The sequence below is a fragment of the Natator depressus genome, chromosome 4 (assembly GCF_965152275.1).
Source record: "Natator depressus isolate rNatDep1 chromosome 4, rNatDep2.hap1, whole genome shotgun sequence".
NCBI lineage: Eukaryota > Metazoa > Chordata > Testudines > Cheloniidae > Natator > Natator depressus.
The window spans coordinates 117,506,546-117,522,556 of record NC_134237.1 but is presented as its reverse complement, the minus strand read 5'-3'; the positions used below and the strand labels follow the sequence as shown (position 1 = coordinate 117,522,556).

General features: G+C 42.8%; 1 protein-coding gene across 5 annotated transcripts in view; it reads right to left on the bottom strand.

The window, feature by feature from the left end:
• The window catches only part of SORCS2 (sortilin related VPS10 domain containing receptor 2), an 806,006-nt gene that overhangs the window by 475,444 nt on the left and 314,551 nt on the right, over nucleotides 1-16,011 (bottom strand). The gene's annotated exons all lie outside the window — the stretch shown is intronic.

Below are 16,011 nucleotides of genomic sequence, written 5' to 3'. Positions count from 1 at the left end.
TTGGCCTTGTTTAGTTTCAGGCAGTCTGACTCTGCAACATATTGTTGCAGATCCTCAGCGTAACTGCTGTGAGTGCCTCCAGGCCGGGGATGGGGGGGGGGGGCAAGGACACTTGGGCCTAGTGCGAGGGGGCTTCATCGACACTTGTGGTCTTCCATTCCCTCGAGTTACCTAGTGGCCATGCCCTAGTGTCCCCAACAGTTAGCTATTAGCTCCAAAATATGGACTTCACAGAATCATCGTGATTGGAATAACAGAGACTTGGTGGGATAACTCACATGACTGGAGTACTGTCATGGATGGTTATAAACTGTTCAGGAAGGACAGGCAGGGCAGAAAAGGTAGGGGAGTAGCACTGTATGTAAGGGAGCAGTATGACTGCTCAGAGCTCCGGTACGAAACTGCAGAAAAACCTGAGTGTCTCTGGATTAAGTTTAGAAGTGTGAGTAATAAGAGTGATGTAGTGGTGGGAGCCTGCTATAGACCACCGGATCAGGGGGATGAGGTGGATGAGGCTTTCTTCCGGCAACTCGCAGAAGCTACTAGATTGCACGCCCTGGTTCTCATGGGTGACTTTAATTTTCCTGATATTTGCTGGGAGAGCAATACAGCGGTGCATAGACAATCCAGGAAGTTTTTGGAAAGCGTAGGGGACAATTTCCTGGTGCAAGTGCTAGACGAGCCAACTGGGGGGGAGCTTTTCTTGACCTGCTGCTCACAAACAGGGAAGAATTAGTGGGGGAAGCAAAAGTGGATGGGAATCTGGGAGGCAGTGACCATGAGATGATCGAGTTCAGGATCCTGACACAGGGAAGAAAGGTAAGCAGCAGGATACGGACCCTGGACTTCAGGAAAGCAGACTTCGACTCCCTCAGGGAGCGGATGGGTAGGATCCCCTGGGGGACTAACATGAAGGAGAAAGGAGTCCAGGAGAGCTGGCTGTATTTCAAGGAATCCCTGTTGAGGTTACAGGGACAAACCATCCCGATGAGTCGAAAGAATAGTAAATATGGCAGGCGACCAGCTTGGCTCAATGGTGAAATCCTAGCGGATCTTAAACATAAAAAAGAAGCTTACAAGAAGTGGAAGGTTAGACATATGACCAGGGAAGAGTATAAAAATATTGCTCGGGCATGTAGGAATGAAATCAGGAGGGCCAAATCGCACCTGGAGCTGCAGCTAGCAAGAGATGTCAAGAGTAACAAGAAGGGTTTCTTCAGGTATGTTGGCAACAAGAAGAAAGCCAAGGAAAGTGTGGGCCCCTTACTGAATGAGGGAGGCAACCTAGTGACAGAGGATGTGGAAAAAGCTAATGTGCTCAATGCTTTTTTTGCCTCTGTCTTCACTAACAAGGACAGCTCCCAGACTGCTGCGCTGGGCATCGCAACATGGGGAGTAGATGGCCAGCCCTCTGTGGAGAAAGAGGTGGTTAGGGATTATTTAGAAAAGCTGGACGTGCACAAGTCCATGGGGCCGGACGAGTTGCATCCGAGAGTGCTAAAGGAATTGGCGGATGTGATTGCAGAGCCACTGGCCATTATCTTTGAAAACTCGTGGCGAACTGGGGAAGTCCCAGATGACTGGAAAAAGGCTAATGTAGTGCCAATTTTTAAAAAAGGGAAGAAGGAGGATCCTGGGAACTACAGGCCAGTCAGCCTCACCTCGGTCCCCGGAAAAATCATGGAGCAGGTCCTCAAGGAATCAATCCTGAAGCACTTAGAGGAGAGGAAAGCGATCAGGAACAGTCAGCATGGATTCACCAAGGGAAGGTCATGCCTGACTAATCTAATCGCCTTCTATGATAAGATTACTGATTCTGTGGATGAAGGGAAAGCAGTGGATGTATTGTTTCTTGACTTTAGCAAAGCTTTTGACACGGTCTCCCACAGTATTCTTGTCAGCAAGTTAAAGAAGTATGGGCTGGATGAATGTACTATAAGGTGGGTAGAAAGTTGGCTAGATTGTCGGGCTCAACGGGTAGTGATCAATGGCTCCATGTCTAGTTGGCAGCCGGTGTCAAGTGGAGTGCCCCAGGGGTCGGTCCTGGGGCCGGTTTTGTTCAATATCTTCATAAATGATCTGGAGGATGGTGTGGATTGCACTCTTAACAAATTTGCGGATGATACTAAACTGGGAGGAGTGGTAGATACGTTGGAGGGCAGAGATAGGATACAGAGGGACCTAGACAAATTGGAGGATTGGGCCAAAAGAAACCTGATGAGGTTCAATAAGGATAAGTGCAGGGTCCTGCACTTAGGACGGAAGAACCCAATGCACAGCTACAGACTAGGGACCGAATGGCTAGGCAGCAGTTCTGCGGAAAAGGACCTAGGGGTTACAGTGGATGAGAAGCTGGATATGAGTCAGCAGTGTGCCCTTGTTGCCAAGAAGGCCAATGGCATTTTGGGATGTATAAGTAGGGGCGTAGCGAGCAGATCGAGGGACGTGATCATTCCCCTCTATTCGACATTGGTGAGGCCTCATCTGGAGTACTGTGTCCAGTTTTGGGCCCCACACTACAAGAAGGATGTGGATAAATTGGAGAGAGTCCAACGAAGGGCAACAAAAATGATTAGGGGTCTGGAACACATGACTTATGAGGAGAGGCTGAGGGAACTGGGATTGTTTAGTCTGCAGAAGAGAAGAATGAGGGGGGATTTGATAGCTGCTTTCAACTACCTGAGAGGTGGTTCCAAAGAGGATGGTTCTAGACTATTCTCAGTGGTAGAAGATGACAGGACAAGGAGTAATGGTCTCAAGTTGCAGTGGGGGAGGTTTAGGTTGGATATTAGGAAAAGCTTTTTCACTAGGAGGGTGGTGAAACACTGGAATGCGTTACCTAGGGAGGTGGTAGAATCTCCTTCCTTAGAAGTTTTTAAGGTCAGGCTTGACAAAGCCCTGGCTGGGATGATTTAATTGGGGATTGGTCCTGCTTTGAGCAGGGGGTTGGACTAGATGACCTCCTGAGGTCCCTTCCAACCCTGATATTCTATGATTCTATGATCACAGAAGATTAGGGTTGGAAGAGACCTCAGGAGGTCATCTAGTCCAACCCCGTGCTTAAAGCAGGACCAACTCCAACTAACTCATCCCAGCCAGGGCTTTGTCAAGCTAGGCCTTAAAAACCTCTAAGGATGAAGAGTCTCCAACCTCCCTAGGTAACCCATTCCAGGGTTTCACCACCCTCCTAGTGAAATAATTTTTTCCTAATATCCAACCTAGACCTCCCCCACTGCAACTTGAGACCATTGCTCCTTCTGGACACACAGTCCAACACAACTGCAAATATGCTTAAAACACTGCAGTATTTCCAAACTCAAGGGATCAAAAATCATGAGTCAGACCCCCAAATATCATGAAATTTCAAAAGCCATCAAATCACGTTTTAGTCTTTCTTGACTTCTACTCCTCTGCTAATGTGTGTGAGATAATTTCAGAAATGTCAACCTTTAAACGCACACACACAGAAAAGCACATCTTTTTCATGGCTGTTCAGATGGAGATTCAACTTATGGTCTCCTCACCCTTAAAACGGGAATTGCCATCCACTCCCTATTACTCTCTTGAGTCTCTCTCCTCCTAGTTTATTTCCTTTGATAAAAGAAGGTCTGGATGTTAAATAGTTTGAGAACCAGTAACCAAATTAATGCTTCATGATTCACACTTGCACTTTGAACTTATAATACTTTTTAGGGTACATGAGTTACAGGTATACATACTAAAGAACTTTAAACACATATCAATCATTCATGTAAGCAATAATACCACAGTAAAATAAATATGGAATTTGATATCGTTTTACAAGAGCAACATTTTCCTTGTCTCCCTCTGCCCCCACCCGCCCACATCCCGTACACCCCATTCCTCTGCATCCCTTAAATCTCAATCAAAAACAATTAGTACACTGATTGAACAGAATGGCTTTTAATAGCATAACAAGCTACTAAATCTCAAGTAGAAATATTGCTAGACTGAGACTGTTCCTTTTCCCTCCTCAACTTCCCTTTACTGAACAGAGTAACTATATGATTTGTATTGTGAGTGCACCTACAAGCACCAATCAAACCCTATTGTGCTAGACACCCAACACAAAATATTGTGAGTGCACCTACAAGCCTCAGACGTTCTTGTCAACTGCTGGAAATGGCCCACCTTGATTATCACTACAAAAAGCTCCCCCTCCCCCCACTCTCCTGCTGGTAATAGCTCACCTTAAGTGATCACTCTTGTTACAGTGTGTATGGTAACACCCATTGTTTCATGTTCTCTATGTATATAAATCTCCCCACTGTATTTTCCACTGAATGCATCCGATGAAGTGAGCTGTAGCTCACGAAAGCTTATGCTCAAATAAATTGGTTAGTCTCTAAGGTGCCACAAGTCCTCCTTTTCTTTTTGCGAATACAGACTAACATGGCTGCTACTCTGAGAGATGGGAATGGCATTGAAATCCTATTTCCTGACTATCCCCTCTAGTATATGGCATTCATTTGACAAAAGTGGTACAAGCTACACCCACAACTCTCAAGAAAAGAGGAGGATACAGCACCTCAAAAAATTACTTGGTGATCCCAGGCAAGCTAGGGCAGTAGAGGGGGCATCAGATGCACTGAACAGGACTTAATATGTTCAGTAAACTGGAGCAAAGTGGGTCTAATCTTCCACAATGGAGGAATGATCAAAACTGACCATTATTCAGTATTATCCTTCCCAGAAGCAGGGAGAAAGCAGACCATCTTTTTGAGGAAGTTTCTACTTTCATTTATGCCACTCTGAGCATAAGAGATACTGATACCAGTATAGAGTCTGGTTCTTGGGGAAATCTGGTTACCTGTGAGGTTTACCAGTGATTCATGGAATATAGGACTTATTTGCCATATGGAACTCATATTGTTACCATACCGACAACATGCACGTAGTAGTGCATTGTGGGTTTTATGGTGTTCGGCTGTATGTAATTGACTGAGCTCATGGTGTTTATTAAAGATGCATATCTGAATGGCTCAGTCATCTGTTATGCTTATGATCCATTCCCATTCATCTTACTGTGTTTCTGAATTTTTTGACTGAATGCAACCGTATATTGTATTTCCAGCAACATGTGCACGAAAGGAGCATCACTCCAGAGCTAACAGATGTGCATTGGTACAACAGAAATATTATGTCTGAAACACTACAGACATTACTGCTTTGTCTCATGTCTTATAACACACTTATATCAAAGTCAGAGGTTTTCTGCTCTTACAGTCTGACCTCCACTGCTAGGGATTGTCTCTCCTGAGATTCAGGATCACATTCCCATTATCCTCTCACCTTTCAGGCTTGTACTTGCTCTCTACCCACTTCAGCAGATGCTATCCAATACTCCTACCTCCGTGCCATACATAGTAGAGACCTTTCAAATTTGAGCTGGTTGCTATGGCTATTTGTTGTATTCTGAGCGTGCTACCGCTTCAGAGAAAATTTAAAGTGCTTTTGCAGCATTTTGCAGCCAATATAGGCACTTCTTTGGGAGGACACATGGAACATCCACCTTCACCGAAACTACGTCCACAGGTTACTGAGCACGTTGCAAATTTGTGTGGATTTGATGGGAGGACAGATAAGCCTTTACTCTTTGTAATTCTCTGGTTTGGAGTCTTCATGGACCATCTTTTTTCTTGCATGATAGTCTAAAGGGTATAGTCACGCGCCAAGATTCCTGTCTCCAAGTCCAGCAACTCAACCACTTGACTGCATGGAATTGGGATGCTGGGCTGTATTGTTAAAAGGAGAGGTATTTTATGTCCTGCCATTTATCTGTATTGTCTTGGGAAGGGCAACTTCTATTTCAGCTTTATCCACAAGTGCGCTAACCTCAGTCTATAGGTTGCATTACACATTGAAGGGCTACAGATCACCAGGAAAGCAATTGATCTTTCCCTACTGAAGATGCACTCAGACTGTGGCGGTTAAATGTTCCAATTTCTTGCTTTGGGGCTGCAAAAACTCAAATTTTGCACACCATGAGTTAGTTTACTTACAAATGAATAATCATGCTTGAGACCCAACAGCTCCAGAACAAGAGGAAAAAAAATTGCTTTCCTATCCTACAGTAATCACTATCTTCATGATCAGAAGTGATTTGAAACAAAAATGAAGAGAACTCTTCATGAGCTCTAATATATTACATTATCTCTGTGGGCTAAAAAATAATTTTTCATATTATATATATATATCTATATCACCTAACATAATATGATTGTACTTGTAATCCGTATTGAATGCCATGCTTCCCCAAGTCTTCAGCAGCACCATGAGTGCTTTCACATGCCAATAGCTGGGGGAAATTGCATGCTGGGATGGAGTTACGCCAGTAGAAAATTTGTCCAGTTGCACAAGAGGGGTTGTGCTCTATGAAATGCAACACCACCTCAGTGGAATGTACTGTACGTACCCTACGTCTCCCCACTTCATGTTCGTCTGATTTTAAAAGCTTAGTTTGCTTTAACATGCATTTAGTTTGAATTTGGTTAGCCCACTAAATAAAGTTTCACCTTCATATGCGATTCTTCACAGGAGGGTCTTTTTACTCTTTGCCCAGTACACTTAAAAGAGTTATCACTATGCCCTTTATTTGAACAAATGATGTTTGATCTGTTTCTCTTAACGTGATTCTCCAGAAATCTTTATAAAGGAAAATCAGCATAGATCTATAAATCGTTTAAGGATTAATCTTTCTAAGTTCTCTCTTATTGTATCTTCACATATTTGTTCCAAGATATAACTGCTCTTTCAGAAACAGTCAAGGTTAATTGGAGCTAAAGTTTGTGCACCTCTCAGAATCTGGGTCCTATACGTCAAAGCTTTCCCATGCACACACAAATGAACATGGGATGGATATATGTGCCCAAACAGTTTTGGGGGTATTTGTGCAAACCAACATGCATGTGTAACCCACACACTTCCTGTGTGTGGTGTTCTGTCCCATCTAGTGGCACCAAGACCACTTTGAGGGAATTAAATGAGTCTGCTCTACAGCCTTAACTAACAGTCAGCTGGCTTTTAGCTCATGCGGTAGAGGCTCTTGCACTGAGGTCCCAGGTTCGATTCCGCCTGCCAACGACTGGGGTCTGTTGCCATTACATATGCATGTACAGTAGTTGTGGGATAGAGGGATGATGGAGGGTCTTAAGGGGAGAAGTATTGCATGTTTAAATTTAGTGTACACAAAACTGCACATACATTTAAACATGCACACTGTTGAAAATTAAGTGATGTAATCATGCATGTCTTTTGTGAAGCAAAATTATAGCCTCTATTTCCTGTAGGCTCTGTGGAAGAGAGTAGAGGGTAATAAAATCCAGTGGAAGATACAGAAGCAAATCACAGGCCATTTTTGGAACACAGTTTATTCTTGGATTTTGAGAAAAAGTGGACACCGGCACCAGTTTAAAGGGATTAAGTGCATCAGTGGAAAGCCTTAGAAGGCGGCAATTTTGCAACTGAAAGCTTCCCAGTACGATTTACAAAATCTGAAAGGACACAGTCCAGCTTTTGTACTATTTTAGTCTTTATTTCAGTTTATCTTTTAACCAAAAGTCTCAACAATGATTCTGGGACACTGGATAAATTCAGTGACACTGGAAAAAAAGTGAAAGACACTGTCCTTGCATTTAAAGTTTGAATCTTCAGTGCACAGACTTATTAAGTAGGGTAGGTGGTGTCAAAGATAAAAGTCAAGGAGACTAGATGTGTGTTAGAATTAACATCACATACACACAGAAAATGCTCACCTGGCTAGAAGTCTGGGCCATCTACATAAGTAAGGAGGATAGAAGATGCAAAGCAACAGAAAAAAGACCTGCATCAGGATTTCTTTAAACCTAACTCTATGAAGCCAGAAGGTCATTTGGTCACCATCGTGCTCAGATGTCTCATTCTATCCAACACAGCAGATGTGGGTAAGTGGTCAAGATAAGCTTAAGTTTTTTGCTACAGGAAATGGCAATGCCAGTGGAAAAAAAGAGTGATCATGCTGTCTCCAGTGTGAGCAGTCCAGAGATGAGATTTAGGTCTTCAACAGCTGAAGCCCTTGCTAAAACCCATGGCGTGAAAACTGACCACCTATCTAAAACATTCACTGCGGCGGTGAAGGATAACAAAGCCAGCTCTACCCAAAAAAAGTAATAATGTTTTAGTAAACTGAGTGTACATCAACCTGGACACAGCTGAAGTTCGCATATACACAGGGGAGGCATGTTGTAATATGAACAGGTTTCCCTCTAAAACTAGTTGTTCTGGGACAGATTGGCCCTTGCAAGAGTGTGCCCCATGAGGGAAGAGAAGGGGAAAGCACAAGGAACCCGACTTCTTCCCCTGGACAAGTCAAAGGACAATCACAGTCTCACAGGGCATGGGCATGTCTTTTGCATGCATTGTCTTCACTAGGATAAGTAAGTTACAACATATTAGTATCACGCATTCATATGATACGTTTTCTCGTTTTGACCCAATGAGCAATATTCAAGTGAATGCTACTTCACACAGTCTTGTGATCACATGGTCTAATATGTTAGAACATTTAGGGATCCTATTTTAATGCAGATATAAAAAGGGCAGAGTTCATTTTGATTGTTCACATTTAAATCTGCACTTCCTGACATTTGTGCACATGCTTTTTCAACCTTAATAGGAGGTGTCACTGGTGTTTTGAGTGTTTGCAAAAAGAAACTAGAACAAAAGGAAAAAAGAAATGCAGAGCTACTCTCTTTGCAAAGCATGCTAGCTACCCTATCTTGCACAGGCATAGCATATGAATTCTTTGAACTGGAGGTGCCCATTTTGAAGAGTCTGTGAGATCTTTGAACTGGAGCAATTCAGTTTGTGGTGCCTGAGCTCAGACATCCTGAACTGAGGCCAGTTTGGGTTTGTGGGATAAAGACATTGGCTAGATTTTAAAATATTCAGCAGAGAAATAGTTAAATAGCTCATATTCTCATTTGTATCATTAGATTTGATAGTCAACAATCCACTGAGATAAATGCGAGAGCTCACCCTCCTCCGCGGCTATTTTGTACAGGCTGTCTACAGACTGAGATGGGCATAAAACTGCCTCTATCTACCCACTTAACTTTTGGAAGGTTTTATCATACACAGAAACTTCCATATTTTTAAAATGAAAGGTTAGATACAAGAACAGAATTCTGAGACAAAGGCTGGATTATCTAGCATATTATACAGCAGTAAAACCGCAGGGTACAACAGACCTGTGACATGCATACACCCACCATCCCAACTATCATACTTCACATTCTCCCCTTTGCCACTCTTAGAAAATACTCATCTGCAGGCAACTCCTGGTCTTTCAACACCAAAAAAAGGTTTTAAGATCAATATAAGATGTAGAATTGTGCTACCAATTTCTTACAGCTCCATTCCAGTTTGTCTCAAAGGTCTCATGCATGGAAATCTATCACTGACTTTGACTCTCACATTGTCTGACTATATGTATCAAGACAAGAAATAAAGAAGTGCAAGAACTTTTCTTTGCTTGGAGCTGCAAAGGGAACACAATCACAAATTCACACATGGCCAAGCTGCCAGGACTCCAATTTTAATTTTTTTTCCTCTAACTTATCTGTTGCATTACTTTTAACTGCCTGTAGCACACACTAAAAGAACAAAGCACAAAGACCTGTTTACAAAGAAAGCCGTAGTAACAAATTAGAATTCTTTCCTGATAAAAGAAGGAATATTATGTAAAGCTGTTTTATCCACTCCTGTAGCTTTCAGCATGACGAGGCAAATTTTGTTTTCCAAAATTATTCTTAAATTAATTACAACAAACAGGTTTCTCACTATTTCCTTCTGTTTGGCATCTGCATTCACTTTAATGAAATCTTGGCCCCATTTTATCAATTAGCATTGAAAGCATTTGCCATATGTTCAACATGTCAAAGTACAAGGTTATTTAGTCACCACACATTTTGCAGCAAATCCAAAACAAAGTGAGAAGCTCATCTGTCAAGAACCAATAGCTCTGGCTAGTTAAAGTGAAAAATGGGGTACCATAACTATGAATATCATTTGAAACTATGTTCATAATAAAATCATCTTTACTGCACTATTCAGGGCAAGACTGTGCAAGGGCCGGTGGTCTTGTATGGAAAATAGCTTGCTAGGGTCAGAAGCAGGGCGGGTGGGAAGAGCAGAGCTCCTGCTGAGAAGTACACTCCCCCTCAAAAGCAAATGAACTGACCAAAGCAGTCACTCGGTACCCTCACATACATATTCTACAGCTAGAACACACAAAGGCTTGGCAAGTAGCCTGGTTAGGTTTTGTCTGATAGAATTACAAAACTGGTGTTTGCTAGGAGCATGAGGCATGGAATATATCTGGGGTTTAGTAAGATGTGTGTTCCCATGCCCTTATAAAAGCTCTCTTGAACACTGCCACATGGATTGAAAATTCACTAAGGGACCATGAGAAATTATAATGTTTCAAGTTACTGAAGGGAGAGTATCTAGTGAAAATTTATCTTCAGAAAGACAGACGATTTACTTAGGTTTTATAGGACTAGTATTGGGACAGGGAGAAGTCTCAGGATTTAGGGCAGGGACTAGAAGAGGCAGTGGGAGGATGTGGAAAGGGTTGGGGGCAAACATGTCAAGACTTAGGGTAGGGGATTAAGGTTAGTACAACTCCTTTTCTGCTGTCCCTCAGTCTCCTGGCAATGCCCACTCCAAATCCTTATACATGTGTCCTCAACCCTCTGCCCCCATCAGACCCCTCTCCAACCCCTGAGCTAACCCGGACCCTCCTCCCGTCCCTATAGTCATCCTACAAAGTTCAGAAAATCCTCGGTCTCTGAAGATAACTTTCCATTAGACTTGGTGGAACCTCACTAGACACTTCCCTTACACAGCTTGATGGATGCATTAATAAATTAATACTGACTTTTGTCTACTGTCCAAGCAACTCAGGGAAAGGAATCGGCTGGTGAGGGAGGCTGAGGCTCAGAATAGAAAGTGCTCTCACACTTGTTTGGTAACAAGGTCTGAATATTGGCAGATGATCCTCAGCCTCGCTGAGGCACAGGAACTCCTGAGCCTGTCCAGCATCTGTGTTGAGATGAAAGGGGACCCAGGCCCTCTCTGTATTAGTCAGGTTCACCACTGCACTTAATGCTTGGTCCTTTTAGAGAACCACTGGGGACATGAATGGCATCAGACTGCCTGCTGCATGTCTAGAACACATCCTACAGACCACATTTGCTGCCCTATGGCTAGACAGTCCAAATTAGGCAGGAATTCAGTGTCACTGTGACCTGCCATCTGGACTAGACACAGTAGAAGGCACACAGAGGGGGTCAAGGAGAGAGGCAATACAGTCTAGCGATCCAGACTACTAACTATCCTATGTCTGCGTTAGTGTCGTCGGCAATCCCTTGAGGTCAAGGATGATCTCTTTCACAGGTTTTATTTTTCATGGATCCTTTGCTGACTGAGGAGTCTGATCCTTGAGCCACAGGCTTGTTGGCAGACATTGCAGGTGGTGTTGGAAGTCAGGGTTGGGCCACAATTGCTGCGTGATAGTTGTCTGTCCTTTCTTTTCTGGCATTTTTCTGTGACCAGGGCAAGGTGATTTTCCTCAAAAGTGGACATTCCCTCTCTGACAAGTCTTCACCAGTTATCCCTATCCTGGGCTGCTGTCTCCCAGTGTATGGTGTGGATGCCACATCTCATGTGTATCTTGAGGGTGTCTTTAAAGCATTTCTTTTGGCCTCCCCTTTCCTTTCTCCTTTGGTGAGGTGGGCATACAGCAGCTGTTTTGGTAAGTGTAATCAGGCATGAACATGTAGTGCCTGTTCCACCTCAGCTAGTGCTGAAGAATCAGGGCCTCAACACTAAAGATGTTGGCCTCTGTAAGGATGCGGACATTATTGTGATGATCCTCCCACTTTGTGTTCAGGATCTTCTGAAGAAAGTGCTGGTTTTCCAGGTGTTTTCTGTAGGTCACCCAAGTCTCACAGTCATAGAGGAGAGCTGGGACTACCACCGCTTTATAAACTAGAAGTCTAGTGTGTGTTCTGATGTTGTGATTGTTGAACACCCAGCGAGACACTCTGCCAAAGGCAAGGCTGGCACAGAGGATTCTGTGCTGAATCTCAACATCTATGTCTGCCGTCTGTGAGAGATGGCTGCCAAGATAGGCAAAGTATTCTACATTTTCCAGTTCTTCATTGTCGATATAGATTTTCCTTGCTGGGTCTGATGATTGACCGGGGACTGGCTGGTGGAGAACTTTTGTTTTGCCGATGTTCAGAGTTAGCCCTAGGCTTCTGTGAGCTTCAGAGAAGCAATTAAGGGCTGTTTGTAGATCTTTCTTTCAGTGTGCAACTACAGCACAGTCATCTGCGTACTGGAGTTTGGTTGTTGTTGCTGATATTACTTTAGTTCTGGCATGGAGATGAGAAAGGTTGAAGACACTGCCATCAATCCAACTCATTACTCTTGACAAAAAGTCAGTGAGTTAATGCCACATTGTGGCCTTGCAGATCTGAGAAACTGGCACATTCCTGACGCAGGCAAAGGATGTTGCTTGCACTCAAAGTTAGCCAGGTGTTTGGGTGGACATCTGTGGCCTGTCTTTCAACCAGAACTGCTTTGGACAGTAAGGACTACAAGGATGGCATCGGTCCTGACAGCCACCAAATTCAAGGTGACAGTACAACAATCATCGACTGATGCAGCTCCCACCATCCAGAGGGGACACTGCTTGCTGCTCACCAAACTGTGATCTACACTAATACATAGTTGACGAAGAGAGAATGCTTACTTACCCTACAGTGACTGTGGTTCTTCAAGGTGTTGTACTCAGGAATATTGGGTCTATAATGGACCTCCATAGCAACCACTCAAGGGGAAGAGCTGTGAACAGAACCTCTTTAGATACATTCTTGGGTTCCTCCAACCATCTCAGTGACAATATTCCTTCATTGGGGATTTCCCATGATAGACCTGACTACCATCATCAACAATGCCAAGTGCCAAAACTTTTGTTCCAGAGGGGCACCAACCTGAATAGGTACCAGATGCCTACCTTCTACACGGGTCTCAATCTGAGGCAAAGCAGATTCCAGGAGGCACACCCATTTTTCGACATTCACTAGTCATCTAAGCATGCAAGAAGCCCCTCTGCCCTTCAAAGTGACTATAAGCTGATACTGTGTAGAAATTGCCCTATACCTGCTCCATATTCCAATGGTTTTAGAAACCATTGATCAATTCCCAGCTCAGATCTTTATATGATGCTTTCCTATCAGTGCAGGTGCTGATAAGGTTTTTAATACTGTCTTCACATGTTACAGATACCCCGAGATGATTGAGGAAGGTTTTGTTTGAATGACCTTGGATGGAGGAATTGTGAATTGAGGCTATGCCATTTAGAAACAGGGAGCACAGCAGTCCTGGAAAGCATAGTGTCACACAACAGTGCGGTCTGTGGTGATAATCCCTAGGTAAGGCATGAATGCCCTGAGAGCTTGCATGCCCGCTAGACAGAGCAGATTTTTTCAAAGAACAAGCATCAGCCACATTCTGATTTGAATATTCCTCTTGTTTCTTGAGTGCCCCAAATTGGCCATGCAAATCTTCTGCAGTGTGCTCAAAGAAGGATCTTCCAATATTCCCCTGACAGCATCAAAGATAAAGTCAGTGGCAGAGCCCAAACAGAACCTAGGACCTATATGTTATCTTTCAATCCTACCTCCAAGAACACAAATGCAAAATATAACATTGTCTGCACATCTTCTCATCAGGGACTAATTGTTTTAACTACTCAAGGCTAGACATACTCCTGAAACACTTCTCTTAACTTAGAGTAACTACAGGAGACATCTTGCAAACTAAAGAATAACCTTTTGTACCCTTTAAAAGGAGGAACACACCTACTTGTTATAAACAGAAACAAAGAGCCTAAACAGAAACTCCAGGAAAAGCAGCGAAGCAGTCATCCAAAAAAAAAAAAACCTGCAGATAAAGAGAAAATATGGCCTCATTCCTTAAGCGAACTCTAATAAGCCATTGTCAACAGGATGGACTGAAATCCTTTCAGTATATATGTACAGAACAGATAGATAACTATTCTTCTCACCCAACAGTTCCTTAACTGATCTGACTCCATAAAAGGATTCCTGTTCAAAATGCACCTCGTAAACTCTCAAGCCAGGAATCTCCAACTTCTCCAGCCTCACTCAAAAGCCCAGTTGCAAATGGAAAAATTGAATTCCTATTCTCGGTCAGCTTCCACATATTGGAACCTCCCTTCAAATTCAAACAATCCTCTCACAGTTGCATCTGTGATTGTTCCCTGAACGTTGTACTCCTTAGGAATGCTGTGCCAATGTAAAGTTTGGGTGGGCTACAGTTCACTGCCCTGCCCTTCTAATGCCTAAAAGCAACTCCCATAGAAAAAGACATGGAGACCCAGAACTCAGTCATTGAGGTTTGTGAACAAGGATTGCACAGGGTCAACTTCCCCACAATCAAGTTAAAAAAGAACAAAAGGAATGAACTTAATTTCCAAGTACCTATTTTATAAAACCTTAAGAAAAATATTAAATACTAATAACAATTTAGTTTCTACAACATAACATGGCTACTTTATAATCCACATACATTATTTTCACACTTATACATAAATGTAAATAAAGAAAAATTAAATCTAAACAGGTCAGTCCCCACAGAAACAGTGAATCTCAGTCTGTGATCACCAAAATCTGCACAGTCTGCTAAATCAAAAGAACTGCAACAATATTTTCTCTCCTGTTGCTTGTAGGACCACCAGCTGGTAGCCATGCAGACTCTTTCTCCTCCTCTGCTGAAATCACTCCATTAGCTAGACAGCTAACCAATTAACCAACTACTCAGTCTAAACATATAGATTAAAAAAAACACACTGTTCTAAGAAAATAGTAAACTGAGGCTAACAAAATATAAATGACTTTCACCATCATCACATTCAAATAAGAGAAAAGTTGGTTAATCATACTAGCTAAGAATTTATCTAAAACAGTTTGGCTAAAATCAAACATTCAAAGTATACAATTGAAATAAAAGAAATTAGTTTTCCCTCCCAATTTCCCCTTTCGATAATTAACACTGCCAGGACCCTCCCTGCTGGAGGGTTAACAATACCACTAACCTGCTGCAAAATGCTTCAGAGTCTGGGAAAACCAACCTGCTTTCTGCTCCGGTGGCACAGCTTCTCCCAACCCACACAGTACACGCGCCCTTTTGCAAAGCAGCTGCCATGACTACTTTCCCTCAATGGAGTCTGAGTCCAGCTACAGAGAACTTACTGAGCAAACCCAAAACTACCACACCCAATTCCAGAAACTTCTAGGAAGGAGTGCTAATTGAGCATCTTGGAGTTACACGTCAGTCTCTATATTTAAAAAATATCCAGAACCAAAAGAAGAATGCACTGGATTGCTTTGAGTTAGTGAGTAATTTAAAAAATCTACTACCTCACCATCTTCAGTACTTAGATGGCACCAATTTTAACAACCTAGAAACTTTCCAATGTGATAGGGAAGGTAAAAGGGAGTTACAGGATGCATACTTGGTGTGACAGGACTCTCCAGGTTGTGTCTGGCAGAGCTGCCTCTGTATTTTGTATAAACTTGAAATAAAACTACAAAGTGTTTCACAAATCCAGTTGTTACAGTTTTCATCTTCTCAAACATTTCTAAGTGTTACTGCTGTTTTGGAAGGAAAGCAAAGTCCTCCCTACTTGACAAGCTCTGGTGCTCAGAGTGGCTGCAGCTAAATAGTCAGACTCTCCTCTGCCTTGCACTTTTACACTCACTTTGCACTCGCCTTGAAAAAGATTACACAAAAGATGAAAGGCAGTGGAGAATAAGGCCCACAAAAATGAGGACCAAGGCCAAGATCTGCAAAAATAGGAGCCTAAAGTCAAGCTACTAAGTTGACATGTAAGTACCAAAATAAGTGGCCTGATTTTCA